Raw genomic sequence first — 6,000 nt, 5'->3', positions numbered from 1 at the left:
CTGCCCCTAAGTGGCCAAATCGTGTACAACATGAACAGCGCTCCCAATAAAGGCACACACAAACAAACAAGGGGCAAGACAGTAAAAAATAATTTAAATAAAATCAATTTTGGGACATTTAAAATTTGATTCTGAATCGTACTAAATGAGAATCGCGATTCTTATCAGAATCGATTTTTTTTGGGCACACCCCTAGTGAATGTACTTCAACATAAGAGCCCAAGTGAAAGCGTAATACGAGTAAAAAATGCAGTCCAAAATATAATATAGCCTCTGTACATGCATGTTCCTTTAAGGGGCCTGGTAAGAGTGGCACACCCTGTAAATGAACTTTAAAAAAAAAAAAAAAAAAACTTGTCCTGATGTGGTTGGAAATTGGGCCCGATTGCAGCTGAAAAAGACCGGATTGAAAAAATACAGAATGAGCTCCACTGGAAGTCCACCGAGACAATGTGGTCACATGATTTCCAGCCACTCAAAACATGTAATGCAACTTGGCTTGCACAAGCTACCTAGCGAAGGAGTGACCTAACCTGATTTAATTTTTTGGATGTGGAACATTTTTAAACTGGCCAAGTTTCGGAGGTTCTGCTCTTTGTACAGAGACTTCGTGAAGGCTCCCTCTGTTTTGTTTTGGAATGTGGACTCAGGAAGTCTTCGCTTCCTTCACAGGCTCCATCCATCTTTCGAGCTTCCTCACAAGGAAAGTGCTCTGAAAAATTAGCAAACAGGAAGTCCAAAATCTTTTGCTCCGGCAACTCGCCGAAATAAGATACTGCATGTGTTATGCACGCTAAATAAATCTCTTTTACACGAGTCTTGGTCAGTTTAATCAGGAAATTATCATTTAAGATCTGGAAAGTCAACGTGCCACTGTACCGAATATCCAAACCAATGCAAGGTGTTGCTAATCCTGAGCACAGGAAAGTTAGCGCCTCTGCAATCTCAGGATTTGCGCAGGTCATTAAAAAGTATTACAAGTCATTAAAAGGATTGTCGTCAATTAAGGCCTTAAATGACGCATGCGATGCCCAGGGGCGTTGAAAATTCCAATACAATTGATGTTATAACGTTTATGATCGTTGTGCAAAGAAGTCTCGAACACGATTTAGCAATAATATATGTGATTATAAAAACGCGTTTGTGGGAAACTGGTGATTAGTCGTAATTTACGATGAACAAAATGGCCACCAGTTGTTTCATGTTCTAAATACCGGGTTGCCCTGAATGTGAAAAGGAAAATGCCACCAACATCTAACATGAAACACTAATGCCAACTAATGGCATAAAATTACCTCAACACAAAACTATGATTCAATTATTCACACTTCTTTAACTGTTTAGTATATATTTTCAAACTTTACATAACTTTATGAATTACTTGTAAAAAAAAAAAAAAAAATCTGTATTGCAATGAACTAAAACATACAAACAAATTTGTGTTTGGAAACATATTTTATGATAATCAATTTGCTCCCAAAAACGTATAAATACGTTCTATTTTAAATATTACCATGCTCCCAAGACTAATTTACACTTTTTTGTTGTTGTTTTTTCATGCTAGAGCACACTGAAGGCTTTGATGCAGCCTCTGTACTGAAGAGAATGCTTGAAGCAATGGTAGTTATTACAAAAACGGCCAGCAGGTGGAAGCAGAGTATAAGAGATCAATCAGGGCCATGTTGCAAAAAGCTCTGCAAAAAAGATGTTTTCCCCACAGTTTTAAACAGATTTGTGAATATCGACAAAACTTAGCTATATTCTAATGCTAATTGCTGCAAAACTTAAACAGATAGAAATATACTTTTTTCCCTGATGAAAGAAGAGACTCTAATCTGTCTTTTGGTAGGTTCCGTGTTTTGATAGCAATAGAACACAATATGGTGTGGGCCTTGCAAAATCAGTCAAAATACATTAAAACAGCCGGGAGCGAAGGGGGTTGCTTCAGTGAAAATGGCTTCGAGTGAATGAGTTAACAGAATGAAAAAGTTGAAAAATATACTATTGTACATTTAGAACAGATAACATGATTAATTTGCAATCAATCACATGTTAACAATGGAAATCATGCGATTAAAGTTTTAAATTGCATTAAAAACTGTATTAAATTAGATTTGCTGATAGAAATGCGGAATCTGCCTTTTTACTGGCTGATGATTTTGCTTGAGCGAGTGGGAGGGTGGGCGACCTAGAACGGACACAAGGGAGGACCAGGATTTGGGCCTTATGTAATGTCCATGGAACATAATGAGTCACCGGGGTGAGGACCAAACGGGAACGGGAGGGGGGCAGCTTCCCCCCCCCCCCCCCCCCATTTCCCCCAGCGACCACAAACAGTCGCGCGCTCGTATCGGATTCTTTATGAGAGTAAATCTTCTTCAATGAGCACATCCAGTGTTTGTTTGATTTAGTAGCCGTTTCCTTCTGCTGTACGCTAGCGTGACAAATTTATTGCAATAGCCTTCCTTGTTCTACGAGCTTCTGTTGGCCAGGTCCTCTTGTATGCAAATTAGATGTCGATTTTGCGTGTTCTCAAGCATGATAAAAAAAAAAAAAGAGCAGTGGAAAAATAATAATAGGGCCACTGTTGAACAATGACATTTAATAAGAAAAGTAACTTAACTAGTATTTCAGTTATTATTTACACTATTTTTTTTTAAATATATAAACACCATTTTGCATGAGCATAATAATCCGCTCCCATCACGTTGCATGCAATCGGCGTGAGGCAGCTGACACTTGTCCCGCCTGTAATTACGTGTGAAAACATGATGATGTCTTGCTACAGTGATGCGCGACGGGAGCAATGTGACTCAACAGTCGCCACGACAACCACCTCAGGGGTTGCTTTATTTTCTTATGGGGAAACAAACACAACAGGACAAGGTGATTTTTCGGGAAATTGCATGTGAATGTTGTTGCGTTGACACAAAGCTGAAATGCTACAGAGTTCTTTGAACTGTTGACATTTAGAATGTGACAGTTGAAGTTGGAATAGTTTGAGAAATATGGAAGGAGGATTTCCATATGTAAAATGTTTTGGGATTTTTTGCAATGTGAAAAGTAACTTAATTTATTATTCAATGTCTCATTCTCCTGATTTTGTGGAATCGATAAAGTGAGAACTTAAGACGGCGTATTAGAGCCACTTATTGATATATTTTTTAGAGGGTGGGGGCAATATTATGAGAGAAAAACTCACAAATCTGCCACTTTATAAAAGTCGTAAATTTGCGACTAAAGTGACAGATTTGCGAGAGAGAAAAAAACACAGAAACTTACAAAGAAATACACCTAGTGTGTTTTTTTGTTTTTTGTGTGTGGAATTGATAGTGAGAACTTACGACGGCGTATTAGGGCCACTTATAAATATATATATTTTAGAGGGTGGGGGCAATATTACGAGAAAAAACGAGCAAATTTGCCACTTTATAAAGTTGTGGCACATTTTGTGGGGAAAAAAATCATGAATTTGCCACTTTATAAAATTCGTAAATTTGCGACTTTATAAAGCCTAAATTTTGCAAAACCCCCCCAGAAACTTACGAGAAATTTACATAGCATGTTTTTTTGTGTGGAATCTAAGTGAGAACTTACAACGGCGTATTCGGGCCACTTGTAAATATATATATATATATTTATTTATTTTAGAGGGTGGGGGCAATATTACGAGAAAAAACTTGCAAATCTGCCACTTTATAAAGTTGTGGCAAATTTTCGAGAAAAAAACTCGTGAATTTGGCACTTTATAAAGTTTTGGCAAATTTGTGAGAAAAAAACTCGTAAATTTGCAAACTGAAACTTATGATAAATACAACTAGTGTGTTTTGTGTGTGTGTGTGTGGAATCCATAAAATGAGAACTTACAACAGCGTATTAAGGCCACTTAATTATTGTATTTTTTTAGAGGGTGGGGACAATATTCCGAGAAAAAACTCTCTTTATAAAGTGGCAAATTTGCGAGTTTATAAAGTGGTAAATGTGCGACTTTATAAAGAGGCAGATTTGCGAGAGAAAAAAACTTACGAGAAATACACAGCATGTTTTTTGTTTTTTTGTGTGGAATCAAAGTGAGAACTTACGACGGTGTATTAGGGCCACTTATAAATATATATTTTTGGAGGAGGGTGGGGGCAATATTACGAGAAAAACCTCCAAAATTTGCGACTACGCCGTGGTAGAGAACTTGATGATCAGCATGTCTACAAACGGTGTAATAATAATAATAATGAAAACAATCAATTTTTTCAGCTTTCGCACAATGAAAGTCCGCGTGCCACGTGATCCAACCTGATTTTAAAGCAACAAGTGCGACACATCAAAAGCCCCAAAAATGTGTGATTGAATCACAGCAGATAAGAGGAACACAGTGGGTTCAATACACGCAATGTTTCTTATCTGTTATCGCGCTAATGAGCGAGCATGCCGCAGCTGTAAATACACACATCTTATCTTAACAGCGTGTCGAAAAGGACAACAAAACAAGTCGAGTTGGAAACATTGAAAGACAGCAAATTGTGGAAAAAGTTGCTGTTTTTTCATTTTACATGAAAATGTTTATGAAATGCTCATGACGGATGTTACTTTTCCCACATTCCTGGAGGGAATTTTCCAAACTTCCCCCCAAAAATCTCCTGGGGTGTTTTGTTGTTCCCCAATGAAGTGAGGAAGTGAAGGGTCACGACCGGCGTTATTTTTACTCGGGCAGGCCCGTCATGGGCAGATCGCGGACTCTCACACTCTTGTTCTTATCATCACGTTCAGCGATTTCCACTTTTGGCTTCATTAACAACACCGACTGGTCGCCATCAGTCTCTCCCATGTGTGTATACTCAAGACTCAACATAATTGCTTTAATTGACTTTTAAGATTAGTCTAAATTGATACATGAATGAATTTTTCTGAACCGTAACTGGAAAGTACTGAATACTATATCATGTTAAATCACTTTTGATGTGTACTTTTATTATTTACATTTTGCACTATTTTTAGGTCCTATTTTCCATCAATGCATGCTATTTTAATTGTATTTTTCAATTTTTATTTTATGTATTTAATATTTTTTCTGTCATTCTTCTCCCTTAAGTATTTTTTTCTGTATTTTTAACTTATTTTAATTATTTTTACATTTATCGATTTCATGTTTGTTTTATTCATTTATTCACGTTTATAACTTTACAGTATTCTTAATTTTATTTTTTTTCCCAGATTTATTTTTTATTTTCGGATTTCCATTAGAACACTGACACAAATGGAGGAATAAAAAGTTAGTTTGCACTTTTCATCATTTGATAGTTTTAAATAATTTTAATTGCTTGCATTCACTTGTTAAATGTAATCGATTCTTTAATACTGTCTCACTTCAATATTTAGCGTGTTAGCTGGTGGCTAATGGACAACGACCGTGCACATTAGTCATTTTATGACAATTTCCCATTGCAAATGTTATCTAGTGTACATTTGCTGTTGCACTAAAGTGCTTCATCGTTGCTAAAAGCATAACAACAGATAACCTTTCCACTCAAAACCTCAATAACGCTTCCCAACCGTTTTCCTCGGAATTGTAGAACGTTTGTCATAAATTGAAACCTTATCAGCGCGTATATCCTGCGTCTCCACGGTCACCAGTATATTTATGTTTGACTAGCCCCACAATAAAATATCATTTTACTTCGAGTGAAATCAGGAAGTTGACGCTTTCACTCGTTATGTCAATAAACAGGGAATAATCATCATGGTAACTTGGCTCCATAAATGTAAATTTATATGCATATACTTTTTTGTTTTTTATGTTTTTGTTTAGTTTTATAGTCAAATCCTCGTGACCAGATGTCCTCTTTTAGTTTAATTTTCATGTAGCAGTGTTGTTCCACCATAGTTGCAGCCAATTTAAAAATAAAACTAGGCATCATTGCAAAGTTATTCATTTCCCGTTAAATGACTTCACTTGTGACGTCACTGCATTGCGACCACTACAAGCTGTCACAGAAATGAGCCGTC

The sequence above is a fragment of the Leptonotus elevatus genome, chromosome 9 (genome assembly GCF_054856555.1).
Source record: "Leptonotus elevatus isolate MCC_2025b chromosome 9, RoL_Lele_1.0, whole genome shotgun sequence".
Classification (NCBI taxonomy): Eukaryota; Metazoa; Chordata; class Actinopteri; order Syngnathiformes; family Syngnathidae; genus Leptonotus; species Leptonotus elevatus.
The sequence above is the reverse complement of the archived record's forward strand: the minus strand, read 5'-3'. Positions refer to the sequence as shown.